Here is a 9,838-nt window from a genome sequence, read left to right as displayed (position 1 = left end):
ATTATTCGATGTGCTGAATGTTTTCGATCTGATTGGAGGACATAATATGCACAACTGTGTCCCTGATGGTCTAGTGGCTAGGATTCGGCGCTCTCACCGCCGCGGCCCGGGTTCGATTCCCGGTCAGGGAAATGGCATTTGAAGTTACCCTTAGTTTATGCTTGTGTTGTCAGTTGCAACATTTCAATGATGTGATGTGCATCAACTTGTCCCCCACTGTTAAGTAGTTATTGTTTGATGCTCTTAGTAGACAGGGAAACCTGGTTTAGCCTTTTCATTCAAGTAATATTTTCCATGTCCTGAATATTTTCGATCCGATATTACGACTTAATTAGCATGAATGTGTCCCTGGTGGTCTAGTGGCTAGGATTCGGCGCTTTCACCGCCGCGGCCCGGGTTCGATTCCCGGTCAGGGAAATGTCATTTAAAGTTCTGGCTTGATGTTTTTATTTACGCCAATTATTCAATGTCCTGAATGTTTTCGATCTGATTGGAGGACATAATATGCACAACTGTGTCCCTGATGGTCTAGTGGCTAGGATTCGGCGCTCTCACCGCCGCGGCCCGGGTTCGATTCCCGGTCAGGGAAATGTCATTTAAAGTTCTGGCTTGATGTTTTTATTTACGCCAATTATTCGATGTGCTGAATGTTTTCGATCTGATTGGAGGACATAATGCGGCCCAGGTTCGATTCCCGGTCAGGGAAATGGCATTTGAAGTTACCCTTAGTTGATGCTTGTGTTGTCCGTTGCAACATTTCAATGATGTGATGTGCATCAACTTGTCCCCCACTGTTAAGTAGTTATTGTTTGATGCTCTTAGTAGACAGGGAAACCTGGTTTAGCCTTTTCATTCAAGCAATATTTTCCATGTCCTGAATATTTTCGATCCGATATTACGACTTAATTAGCATGAATGTGTCCCTGGTGGTCTAGTGGCTAGGATTCGGCGCTTTCACCGCCGCGGCCCGGGTTCGATTCCCGGTCAGGGAAATGTCATTTAAAGTTCTGGCTTGATGTTTTTATTTACGCCAATTATTCGATGTGCTGAATGTTTTCGATCTGATTGGAGGACATAATATGCACAACTGTGTCCCTGATGGTCTAGTGGCTAGGATTCGGCGCTCTCACCGCCGCGGCCCGGGTTCGATTCCCAGTCAGGGAATTGGCTTTTAAAGTTCTGACTTGATGTTTTAATTTAAGCCTATTATTCGATGTGCTGAATGTTTTCGATCTGATTGGAGGACATAATATGCACAACTGTGTCCCTGATGGTCTAGTGGCTAGGATTCGGCGCTCTCACCGCCGCGGCCCGGGTTCGATTCCCGGTCAGGGAAATGGCATTTGAAGTTACCCTTAGTTGATGCTTGTGTTGTCCGTTGCAACATTTCAATGATGTGATGTGCATCAACTTGTCCCCCACTGTTAAGTAGTTATTGTTTGATGCTCTTAGTAGACAGGGAAACCTGGTTTAGCCTTTTCATTCAAGCAATATTTTCCATGTCCTGAATATTTTCGATCCGATATTACGACTTAATTAGCATGAATGTGTCCCTGGTGGTCTAGTGGCTAGGATTCGGCGCTTTCACCGCCGCGGCCCGGGTTCGATTCCCGGTCAGGGAAATGTCATTTAAAGTTCTGGCTTGATGTTTTTATTTACGCCAATTATTCGATGTGCTGAATGTTTTCGATCTGATTGGAGGACATAATATGCACAACTGTGTCCCTGATGGTCTAGTGGCTAGGATTCGGCGCTCTCACCGCCGCGGCCCGGGTTCGATTCCCAGTCAGGGAATTGGCTTTTAAAGTTCTGACTTGATGTTTTAATTTAAGCCTATTATTCGATGTGCTGAATGTTTTCGATCTGATTGGAGGACATAATATGCACAACTGTGTCCCTGATGGTCTAGTGGCTAGGATTCGGCGCTCTCACCGCCGCGGCCCGGGTTCGATTCCCGGTCAGGGAAATGGCATTTGAAGTTACCCTTAGTTGATGCTTGTGTTGTCCGTTGCAACATTTCAATGATGTGATGTGCATCAACTTGTCCCCCACTGTTAAGTAGTTATTGTTTGATGCTCTTAGTAGACAGGGAAACCTGGTTTAGCCTTTTCATTCAAGCAATATTTTCCATGTCCTGAATATTTTCGATCCGATATTACGACTTAATTAGCATGAATGTGTCCCTGGTGGTCTAGTGGCTAGGATTCGGCGCTTTCACCGCCGCGGCCCGGGTTCGATTCCCGGTCAGGGAAATGTCATTTAAAGTTCTGGCTTGATGTTTTTATTTACGCCAATTATTCGATGTGCTGAATGTTTTCGATCTGATTGGAGGACATAATATGCACAACTGTGTCCCTGATGGTCTAGTGGCTAGGATTCGGCGCTCTCACCGCCGCGGCCCGGGTTCGATTCCCAGTCAGGGAATTGGCTTTTAAAGTTCTGACTTGATGTTTTAATTTAAGCCTATTATTCGATGTGCTGAATGTTTTCGATCTGATTGGAGGACATAATATGCACAACTGTGTCCCTGATGGTCTAGTGGCTAGGATTCGGCGCTCTCACCGCCGCGGCCCGGGTTCGATTCCCGGTCAGGGAAATGGCATTTGAAGTTACCCTTAGTTTATGCTTGTGTTGTCAGTTGCAACATTTCAATGATGTGATGTGCATCAACTTGTCCCCCACTGTTAAGTAGTTATTGTTTGATGCTCTTAGTAGACAGGGAAACCTGGTTTAGCCTTTTCATTCAAGCAATATTTTCCATGTCCTGAATATTTTCGATCCGATATTACGACTTAATTAGCATGAATGTTTCCCTGGTGGTCTAGTGGCTAGGATTCGGCGCTTTCACCGCCGCGGCCCGGGTTCGATTCCCGGTCAGGGAAATGTCATTTAAAGTTCTGGCTTGATGTTTTTATTTACGCCAATTATTCGATGTGCTGAATGTTTTCGATCTGATTGGAGGACATAATGCGGCCCAGGTTCGATTCCCGGTCAGGGAAATGGCATTTGAAGTTACCCTTAGTTGATGCTTGTGTTGTCCGTTGCAACATTTCAATGATGTGATGTGCATCAACTTGTCCCCCACTGTTAAGTAGTTATTGTTTGATGCTCTTAGTAGACAGGGAAACCTGGTTTAGCCTTTTCATTCAAGCAATATTTTCCATGTCCTGAATATTTTCGATCCGATATTACGACTTAATTAGCATGAATGTGTCCCTGGTGGTCTAGTGGCTAGGATTCGGCGCTTTCACCGCCGCGGCCCGGGTTCGATTCCCGGTCAGGGAAATGTCATTTAAAGTTCTGGCTTGATGTTTTTATTTACGCCAATTATTCGATGTGCTGAATGTTTTCGATCTGATTGGAGGACATAATATGCACAACTGTGTCCCTGATGGTCTAGTGGCTAGGATTCGGCGCTCTCACCGCCGCGGCCCGGGTTCGATTCCCGGTCAGGGAATTGGCTTTTAAAGTTCTGACTTGATGTTTTAATTTAAGCCTATTATTCGATGTGCTGAATGTTTTCGATCTGATTGGAGGACATAATATGCACAACTGTGTCCCTGATGGTCTAGTGGCTAGGATTCGGCGCTCTCACCGCCGCGGCCCGGGTTCGATTCCCGGTCAGGGAAATGGCATTTGAACTTACCCTTAGTTTATGCTTGTGTTGTCAGTTGCAACATTTCAATGATGTGATGTGCATCAACTTGTCCCCCACTGTTAAGTAGTTATTGTTTGATGCTCTTAGTAGACAGGGAAACCTGGTTTAGCCTTTTCATTCAAGCAATATTTTCCATGTCCTGAATATTTTCGATCCGATATTACGACTTAATTAGCATGAATGTGTCCCTGGTGGTCTAGTGGCTAGGATTCGGCGCTTTCACCGCCGCGGCCCGGGTTCGATTCCCGGTCAGGGAAATGTCATTTAAAGTTCTGGCTTGATGTTTTTATTTACGCCAATTATTCGATGTGCTGAATGTTTTCGATCTGATTGGAGGACATAATATGCACAACTGTGTCCCTGATGGTCTAGTGGCTAGGATTCGGCGCTCTCACCGCCGCGGCCCGGGTTCGATTCCCGGTCAGGGAATTGGCTTTTAAAGTTCTGACTTGATGTTTTAATTTAAGCCAATTATTCGATGTGCTGAATGTTTTCGATCTGATTGGAGGACATAATATGCACAACTGTGTCCCTGATGGTCTAGTGGCTAGGATTCGCCGCTCTCACCGCCGCGGCCCGGGTTCGATTCCCGGTCAGGGAATTGGCTTTTAAAGTTCTGACTTGATGTTTTAATTTAAGCCTATTATTCGATGTGTTGAATGTTTTCGATCTGATTGGAGGACATAATATGCACAACTGTGTCCCTGATGGTCTAGTGGCTAGGATTCGGCGCTCTCACCGCCGCGGCCCGGGTTCGATTCCCGGTCAGGGAAATGGCATTTGAAGTTACCCTTAGTTTATGCTTGTGTTGTCAGTTGCAACATTTCAATGATGTGATGTGCATCAACTTGTCCCCCACTGTTAAGTAGTTATTGTTTGATGCTCTTAGTAGACAGGGAAACCTGGTTTAGCCTTTTCATTCAAGCAATATTTTCCATGTCCTGAATATTTTCGATCCGATATTACGACTTAATTAGCATGAATGTGTCCCTGGTGGTCTAGTGGCTAGGATTCGGCGCTTTCACCGCCGCGGCCCGGGTTCGATTCCCGGTCAGGGAAATGTCATTTAAAGTTCTGGCTTGATGTTTTTATTTACGCCAATTATTCGATGTGCTGAATGTTTTCGATCTGATTGGAGGACATAATATGCACAACTGTGTCCCTGATGGTCTAGTGGCTAGGATTCGGCGCTCTCACCGCCGCGGCCCGGGTTCGATTCCCGGTCAGGGAATTGGCTTTTAAAGTTCTGACTTGATGTTTTAATTTAAGCCAATTATTCGATGTGCTGAATGTTTTCGATCTGATTGGAGGACATAATATGCACAACTGTGTCCCTGATGGTCTAGTGGCTAGGATTCGGCGCTCTCACCGCCGCGGCCCGGGTTCGATTCCCGGTCAGGGAATTGGCTTTTAAAGTTCTGACTTGATGTTTTAATTTAAGCCAATTATTCGATGTGCTGAATGTTTTCGATCTGATTGGAGGACATAATATGCACAACTGTGTCCCTGATGGTCTAGTGGCTAGGATTCGGCGCTCTCACCGCCGCGGCCCGGGTTCGATTCCCGGTCAGGGAAATGGCATTTGAAGTTACCCTTAGTTTATGCTTGTGTTGTCAGTTGCAACATTTCAATGATGTGATGTGCATCAACTTGTCCCCCACTGTTAAGTAGTTATTGTTTGATGCTCTTAGTAGACAGGGAAACCTGGTTTAGCCTTTTCATTCAAGCAATATTTTCCATGTCCTGAATATTTTCGATCCGATATTACGACTTAATTAGCATGAATGTGTCCCTGGTGGTCTAGTGGCTAGGATTCGGCGCTTTCACCGCCGCGGCCCGGGTTCGATTCCCGGTCAGGGAAATGTCATTTAAAGTTCTGGCTTGATGTTTTTATTTACGCCAATTATTCGATGTGCTGAATGTTTTCGATCTGATTGGAGGACATAATATGCACAACTGTGTCCCTGATGGTCTAGTGGCTAGGATTCGCCGCTCTCACCGCCGCGGCCCGGGTTCGATTCCCGGTCAGGGAATTGGCTTTTAAAGTTCTGACTTGATGTTTTAATTTAAGCCTATTATTCGATGTGCTGAATGTTTTCGATCTGATTGGAGGACATAATATGCACAACTGTGTCCCTGATGGTCTAGTGGCTAGGATTCGGCGCTCTCACCGCCGCGGCCCGGGTTCGATTCCCGGTCAGGGAAATGGCATTTGAAGTTACCCTTAGTTGATGCTTGTGTTGTCCGTTGCAACATTTCAATGATGTGATGTGCATCAACTTGTCCCCCACTGTTAAGTAGTTATTGTTTGATGCTCTTAGTAGACAGGGAAACCTGGTTTAGCCTTTTCATTCAAGTAATATTTTCCATGTCCTGAATATTTTCGATCCGATATTACGACTTAATTAGCATGAATGTGTCCCTGGTGGTCTAGTGGCTAGGATTCGGCGCTTTCACCGCCGCGGCCCGGGTTCGATTCCCGGTCAGGGAATTGGCTTTTAAAGTTCTGACTTGATGTTTTAATTTAAGCCTATTATTCGATGTGCTGAATGTTTTCGATCTGATTGGAGGACATAATATGCACGACTGTGTCCCTGATGGTCTAGTGGCTAGGATTCGGCGCTCTCACCGCCGCGGCCCGGGTTCGATTCCCGGTCAGGGAATTGGCTTTTAAAGTTCTGGCTTGATGTTTTTATTTACGCCAATTATTCGATGTGCTGAATGTTTTCGATCTGATTGGAGGACATAATATGCACAACTGTGTCCCTGATGGTCTAGTGGCTAGGATTCGGCGCTCTCACCGCCGCGGCCCGGGTTCGATTCCCGGTCAGGGAATTGACTTTTAAAGTTCTGACTTGCTTGTTTTAATTTAAGCCAATTATTCGATGTGCTGAATGTTTTCGATCTGATTGGAGGACATAATATGCACAACTGTGTCCCTGATGGTCTAGTGGCTAGGATTCGGCGGTCTCACCGCCGCGGCCCGGGTTCGATTCCCGGTCAGGGAATTGGCTTTTAAAGTTCTGACTTGATGTTTTAATTTAAGCCAATTATTCGATGTGCTGAATGTTTTCGATCTGATTGGAGGACAAAATATGCACAACTGTGTCCCTGATGGTCTAGTGGCTAGGATTCGGCGCTCTCACCGCCGCGGCCCGGGTTCGATTCCCGGTCAGGGAAATGGCATTTGAAGTTACCCTTAGTTTATGCTTGTGTTGTCAGTTGCAACATTTCAATGATGTGATGTGCATCAACTTGTCCCCCACTGTTAAGTAGTTATTGTTTGATGCTCTTAGTAGACAGGGAAACCTGGTTTAGCCTTTTCATTCAAGCAATATTTTCCATGTCCTGAATATTTTCGATCCGATATTACGACTTAATTAGCATGAATGTGTCCCTGGTGGTCTAGTGGCTAGGATTCGGCGCTTTCACCGCCGCGGCCCGGGTTTGATTCCCGGTCAGGGAAATGTCATTTAAAGTTCTGGCTTGATGTTTTTATTTACGCCAATTATTCGATGTGCTGAATGTTTTCGATCTGATTGGAGGACATAATATGCACAACTGTGTCCCTGATGGTCTAGTGGCTAGGATTCGGCGCTCTCACCGCCGCGGCCCGGGTTCGATTCCCGGTCAGGGAATTGACTTTTAAAGTTCTGACTTGATGTTTTAATTTAAGCCTATTATTCGATGTGCTGAATGTTTTCGATCTGATTGGAGGACATAATATGCACAACTGTGTCCCTGATGGTCTAGTGGCTAGGATTCGGCGCTCTCACCGCCGCGGCCCGGGTTCGATTCCCGGTCAGGGAAATGGCATTTGAAGTTACCCTTAGTTGATGCTTGTGTTGTCCGTTGCAACATTTCAATGATGTGATGTGCATCAACTTGTCCCCCACTGTTAAGTAGTTATTGTTTGATGCTCTTAGTAGACAGGGAAACCTGGTTTAGCCTTTTCATTCAAGCAATATTTTCCATGTCCTGAATATTTTCGATCCGATATTACGACTTAATTAGCATGAATGTGTCCCTGGTGGTCTAGTGGCTAGGATTCGGCGCTTTCACCGCCGCGGCCCGGGTTCGATTCCCGGTCAGGGAAATGTCATTTAAAGTTCTGGCTTGATGTTTTTATTTACGCCAATTATTCGATGTGCTGAATGTTTTCGATCTGATTGGAGGACATAATATGCACAACTGTGTCCCTGATGGTCTAGTGGCTAGGATTCGCCGCTCTCACCGCCGCGGCCCGGGTTCGATTCCCGGTCAGGGAATTGGCTTTTAAAGTTCTGACTTGATGTTTTAATTTAAGCCTATTATTCGATGTGCTGAATGTTTTCGATCTGATTGGAGGACATAATATGCACAACTGTGTCCCTGATGGTCTAGTGGCTAGGATTCGGCGCTCTCACCGCCGCGGCCCGGGTTCGATTCCCGGTCAGGGAAATGGCATTTGAAGTTACCCTTAGTTGATGCTTGTGTTGTCCGTTGCAACATTTCAATGATGTGATGTGCATCAACTTGTCCCCCACTGTTAAGTAGTTATTGTTTGATGCTCTTAGTAGACAGGGAAACCTGGTTTAGCCTTTTCATTCAAGTAATATTTTCCATGTCCTGAATATTTTCGATCCGATATTACGACTTAATTAGCATGAATGTGTCCCTGGTGGTCTAGTGGCTAGGATTCGGCGCTTTCACCGCCGCGGCCCGGGTTCGATTCCCGGTCAGGGAATTGGCTTTTAAAGTTCTGACTTGATGTTTTAATTTAAGCCTATTATTCGATGTGCTGAATGTTTTCGATCTGATTGGAGGACATAATATGCACGACTGTGTCCCTGATGGTCTAGTGGCTAGGATTCGGCGCTCTCACCGCCGCGGCCCGGGTTCGATTCCCGGTCAGGGAATTGGCTTTTAAAGTTCTGGCTTGATGTTTTTATTTACGCCAATTATTCGATGTGCTGAATGTTTTCGATCTGATTGGAGGACATAATATGCACAACTGTGTCCCTGATGGTCTAGTGGCTAGGATTCGGCGCTCTCACCGCCGCGGCCCGGGTTCGATTCCCGGTCAGGGAATTGACTTTTAAAGTTCTGACTTGCTTGTTTTAATTTAAGCCAATTATTCGATGTGCTGAATGTTTTCGATCTGATTGGAGGACATAATATGCACAACTGTGTCCCTGATGGTCTAGTGGCTAGGATTCGGCGGTCTCACCGCCGCGGCCCGGGTTCGATTCCCGGTCAGGGAATTGGCTTTTAAAGTTCTGACTTGATGTTTTAATTTAAGCCAATTATTCGATGTGCTGAATGTTTTCGATCTGATTGGAGGACAAAATATGCACAACTGTGTCCCTGATGGTCTAGTGGCTAGGATTCGGCGCTCTCACCGCCGCGGCCCGGGTTCGATTCCCGGTCAGGGAAATGGCATTTGAAGTTACCCTTAGTTTATGCTTGTGTTGTCAGTTGCAACATTTCAATGATGTGATGTGCATCAACTTGTCCCCCACTGTTAAGTAGTTATTGTTTGATGCTCTTAGTAGACAGGGAAACCTGGTTTAGCCTTTTCATTCAAGCAATATTTTCCATGTCCTGAATATTTTCGATCCGATATTACGACTTAATTAGCATGAATGTGTCCCTGGTGGTCTAGTGGCTAGGATTCGGCGCTTTCACCGCCGCGGCCCGGGTTTGATTCCCGGTCAGGGAAATGTCATTTAAAGTTCTGGCTTGATGTTTTTATTTACGCCAATTATTCGATGTGCTGAATGTTTTCGATCTGATTGGAGGACATAATATGCACAACTGTGTCCCTGATGGTCTAGTGGCTAGGATTCGGCGCTCTCACCGCCGCGGCCCGGGTTCGATTCCCGGTCAGGGAATTGACTTTTAAAGTTCTGACTTGATGTTTTAATTTAAGCCTATTATTCGATGTGCTGAATGTTTTCGATCTGATTGGAGGACATAATATGCACAACTGTGTCCCTGATGGTCTAGTGGCTAGGATTCGGCGCTCTCACCGCCGCGGCCCGGGTTCGATTCCCGGTCAGGGAAATGGCATTTGAAGTTACCCTTAGTTGATGCTTGTGTTGTCCGTTGCAACATTTCAATGATGTGATGTGCATCAACTTGTCCCCCACTGTTAAGTAGTTATTGTTTGATGCTCTTAGTAGACAGGGAAACCTGGTT

The 9,838-nt window shown here is 45.9% G+C and overlaps 38 non-coding genes across 38 annotated transcripts; all 38 read left to right on the top strand.

Moving 5' to 3' along the window:
- The first annotated feature begins 59 nt into the window (after nt 1–59).
- On the top strand, nt 60–131 carry trnae-cuc (transfer RNA glutamic acid (anticodon CUC)). Its single transcript has one exon. It is a non-coding gene; the product is annotated as a tRNA-Glu (tRNA).
- A 214-nt stretch (nt 132–345) lies between these two features.
- trnae-uuc (transfer RNA glutamic acid (anticodon UUC)) lies at nt 346–417 on the top strand. The gene has a single exon. It is a non-coding gene; the product is annotated as a tRNA-Glu (tRNA).
- Nucleotides 418–517: 100 nt separating this feature from the next.
- On the top strand, nt 518–589 carry trnae-cuc (transfer RNA glutamic acid (anticodon CUC)). The gene has a single exon. It is a non-coding gene; the product is annotated as a tRNA-Glu (tRNA).
- Nucleotides 590–920: 331 nt separating this feature from the next.
- On the top strand, nt 921–992 carry trnae-uuc (transfer RNA glutamic acid (anticodon UUC)). The gene has a single exon. It is a non-coding gene; the product is annotated as a tRNA-Glu (tRNA).
- A 272-nt stretch (nt 993–1,264) lies between these two features.
- On the top strand, nt 1,265–1,336 carry trnae-cuc (transfer RNA glutamic acid (anticodon CUC)). The gene has a single exon. It is a non-coding gene; the product is annotated as a tRNA-Glu (tRNA).
- A 214-nt stretch (nt 1,337–1,550) lies between these two features.
- Nucleotides 1,551–1,622, top strand: trnae-uuc (transfer RNA glutamic acid (anticodon UUC)). The gene has a single exon. It is a non-coding gene; the product is annotated as a tRNA-Glu (tRNA).
- Nucleotides 1,623–1,894: 272 nt separating this feature from the next.
- On the top strand, nt 1,895–1,966 carry trnae-cuc (transfer RNA glutamic acid (anticodon CUC)). The gene has a single exon. It is a non-coding gene; the product is annotated as a tRNA-Glu (tRNA).
- A 214-nt stretch (nt 1,967–2,180) lies between these two features.
- Nucleotides 2,181–2,252, top strand: trnae-uuc (transfer RNA glutamic acid (anticodon UUC)). Its single transcript has one exon. It is a non-coding gene; the product is annotated as a tRNA-Glu (tRNA).
- A 272-nt stretch (nt 2,253–2,524) lies between these two features.
- Nucleotides 2,525–2,596, top strand: trnae-cuc (transfer RNA glutamic acid (anticodon CUC)). Its single transcript has one exon. It is a non-coding gene; the product is annotated as a tRNA-Glu (tRNA).
- A 214-nt stretch (nt 2,597–2,810) lies between these two features.
- trnae-uuc (transfer RNA glutamic acid (anticodon UUC)) lies at nt 2,811–2,882 on the top strand. Its single transcript has one exon. It is a non-coding gene; the product is annotated as a tRNA-Glu (tRNA).
- Nucleotides 2,883–3,213: 331 nt separating this feature from the next.
- trnae-uuc (transfer RNA glutamic acid (anticodon UUC)) lies at nt 3,214–3,285 on the top strand. Its single transcript has one exon. It is a non-coding gene; the product is annotated as a tRNA-Glu (tRNA).
- A 100-nt stretch (nt 3,286–3,385) lies between these two features.
- Nucleotides 3,386–3,457, top strand: trnae-cuc (transfer RNA glutamic acid (anticodon CUC)). The gene has a single exon. It is a non-coding gene; the product is annotated as a tRNA-Glu (tRNA).
- A 100-nt stretch (nt 3,458–3,557) lies between these two features.
- trnae-cuc (transfer RNA glutamic acid (anticodon CUC)) lies at nt 3,558–3,629 on the top strand. Its single transcript has one exon. It is a non-coding gene; the product is annotated as a tRNA-Glu (tRNA).
- A 214-nt stretch (nt 3,630–3,843) lies between these two features.
- trnae-uuc (transfer RNA glutamic acid (anticodon UUC)) lies at nt 3,844–3,915 on the top strand. The gene has a single exon. It is a non-coding gene; the product is annotated as a tRNA-Glu (tRNA).
- Nucleotides 3,916–4,015: 100 nt separating this feature from the next.
- Nucleotides 4,016–4,087, top strand: trnae-cuc (transfer RNA glutamic acid (anticodon CUC)). The gene has a single exon. It is a non-coding gene; the product is annotated as a tRNA-Glu (tRNA).
- Nucleotides 4,088–4,359: 272 nt separating this feature from the next.
- On the top strand, nt 4,360–4,431 carry trnae-cuc (transfer RNA glutamic acid (anticodon CUC)). The gene has a single exon. It is a non-coding gene; the product is annotated as a tRNA-Glu (tRNA).
- A 214-nt stretch (nt 4,432–4,645) lies between these two features.
- On the top strand, nt 4,646–4,717 carry trnae-uuc (transfer RNA glutamic acid (anticodon UUC)). The gene has a single exon. It is a non-coding gene; the product is annotated as a tRNA-Glu (tRNA).
- A 100-nt stretch (nt 4,718–4,817) lies between these two features.
- Nucleotides 4,818–4,889, top strand: trnae-cuc (transfer RNA glutamic acid (anticodon CUC)). Its single transcript has one exon. It is a non-coding gene; the product is annotated as a tRNA-Glu (tRNA).
- A 100-nt stretch (nt 4,890–4,989) lies between these two features.
- trnae-cuc (transfer RNA glutamic acid (anticodon CUC)) lies at nt 4,990–5,061 on the top strand. The gene has a single exon. It is a non-coding gene; the product is annotated as a tRNA-Glu (tRNA).
- A 100-nt stretch (nt 5,062–5,161) lies between these two features.
- trnae-cuc (transfer RNA glutamic acid (anticodon CUC)) lies at nt 5,162–5,233 on the top strand. The gene has a single exon. It is a non-coding gene; the product is annotated as a tRNA-Glu (tRNA).
- Nucleotides 5,234–5,447: 214 nt separating this feature from the next.
- trnae-uuc (transfer RNA glutamic acid (anticodon UUC)) lies at nt 5,448–5,519 on the top strand. The gene has a single exon. It is a non-coding gene; the product is annotated as a tRNA-Glu (tRNA).
- A 272-nt stretch (nt 5,520–5,791) lies between these two features.
- trnae-cuc (transfer RNA glutamic acid (anticodon CUC)) lies at nt 5,792–5,863 on the top strand. The gene has a single exon. It is a non-coding gene; the product is annotated as a tRNA-Glu (tRNA).
- Nucleotides 5,864–6,077: 214 nt separating this feature from the next.
- trnae-uuc (transfer RNA glutamic acid (anticodon UUC)) lies at nt 6,078–6,149 on the top strand. The gene has a single exon. It is a non-coding gene; the product is annotated as a tRNA-Glu (tRNA).
- Nucleotides 6,150–6,249: 100 nt separating this feature from the next.
- Nucleotides 6,250–6,321, top strand: trnae-cuc (transfer RNA glutamic acid (anticodon CUC)). The gene has a single exon. It is a non-coding gene; the product is annotated as a tRNA-Glu (tRNA).
- A 100-nt stretch (nt 6,322–6,421) lies between these two features.
- trnae-cuc (transfer RNA glutamic acid (anticodon CUC)) lies at nt 6,422–6,493 on the top strand. The gene has a single exon. It is a non-coding gene; the product is annotated as a tRNA-Glu (tRNA).
- A 273-nt stretch (nt 6,494–6,766) lies between these two features.
- Nucleotides 6,767–6,838, top strand: trnae-cuc (transfer RNA glutamic acid (anticodon CUC)). Its single transcript has one exon. It is a non-coding gene; the product is annotated as a tRNA-Glu (tRNA).
- Nucleotides 6,839–7,052: 214 nt separating this feature from the next.
- trnae-uuc (transfer RNA glutamic acid (anticodon UUC)) lies at nt 7,053–7,124 on the top strand. The gene has a single exon. It is a non-coding gene; the product is annotated as a tRNA-Glu (tRNA).
- Nucleotides 7,125–7,224: 100 nt separating this feature from the next.
- trnae-cuc (transfer RNA glutamic acid (anticodon CUC)) lies at nt 7,225–7,296 on the top strand. Its single transcript has one exon. It is a non-coding gene; the product is annotated as a tRNA-Glu (tRNA).
- A 100-nt stretch (nt 7,297–7,396) lies between these two features.
- On the top strand, nt 7,397–7,468 carry trnae-cuc (transfer RNA glutamic acid (anticodon CUC)). Its single transcript has one exon. It is a non-coding gene; the product is annotated as a tRNA-Glu (tRNA).
- A 214-nt stretch (nt 7,469–7,682) lies between these two features.
- Nucleotides 7,683–7,754, top strand: trnae-uuc (transfer RNA glutamic acid (anticodon UUC)). Its single transcript has one exon. It is a non-coding gene; the product is annotated as a tRNA-Glu (tRNA).
- Nucleotides 7,755–8,026: 272 nt separating this feature from the next.
- trnae-cuc (transfer RNA glutamic acid (anticodon CUC)) lies at nt 8,027–8,098 on the top strand. The gene has a single exon. It is a non-coding gene; the product is annotated as a tRNA-Glu (tRNA).
- A 214-nt stretch (nt 8,099–8,312) lies between these two features.
- trnae-uuc (transfer RNA glutamic acid (anticodon UUC)) lies at nt 8,313–8,384 on the top strand. Its single transcript has one exon. It is a non-coding gene; the product is annotated as a tRNA-Glu (tRNA).
- Nucleotides 8,385–8,484: 100 nt separating this feature from the next.
- trnae-cuc (transfer RNA glutamic acid (anticodon CUC)) lies at nt 8,485–8,556 on the top strand. The gene has a single exon. It is a non-coding gene; the product is annotated as a tRNA-Glu (tRNA).
- Nucleotides 8,557–8,656: 100 nt separating this feature from the next.
- On the top strand, nt 8,657–8,728 carry trnae-cuc (transfer RNA glutamic acid (anticodon CUC)). Its single transcript has one exon. It is a non-coding gene; the product is annotated as a tRNA-Glu (tRNA).
- A 273-nt stretch (nt 8,729–9,001) lies between these two features.
- On the top strand, nt 9,002–9,073 carry trnae-cuc (transfer RNA glutamic acid (anticodon CUC)). The gene has a single exon. It is a non-coding gene; the product is annotated as a tRNA-Glu (tRNA).
- A 214-nt stretch (nt 9,074–9,287) lies between these two features.
- trnae-uuc (transfer RNA glutamic acid (anticodon UUC)) lies at nt 9,288–9,359 on the top strand. The gene has a single exon. It is a non-coding gene; the product is annotated as a tRNA-Glu (tRNA).
- Nucleotides 9,360–9,459: 100 nt separating this feature from the next.
- On the top strand, nt 9,460–9,531 carry trnae-cuc (transfer RNA glutamic acid (anticodon CUC)). The gene has a single exon. It is a non-coding gene; the product is annotated as a tRNA-Glu (tRNA).
- Nucleotides 9,532–9,631: 100 nt separating this feature from the next.
- On the top strand, nt 9,632–9,703 carry trnae-cuc (transfer RNA glutamic acid (anticodon CUC)). The gene has a single exon. It is a non-coding gene; the product is annotated as a tRNA-Glu (tRNA).
- The last annotated feature ends 135 nt before the right edge of the window (nt 9,704–9,838 follow it).

Source organism: Pungitius pungitius, chromosome 2 (assembly GCF_949316345.1).
Source record: "Pungitius pungitius chromosome 2, fPunPun2.1, whole genome shotgun sequence".
NCBI classification, from domain to species: Eukaryota; Metazoa; Chordata; class Actinopteri; order Perciformes; family Gasterosteidae; genus Pungitius; species Pungitius pungitius.
This window is presented reverse-complemented; position numbering and strand designations above follow the sequence as displayed.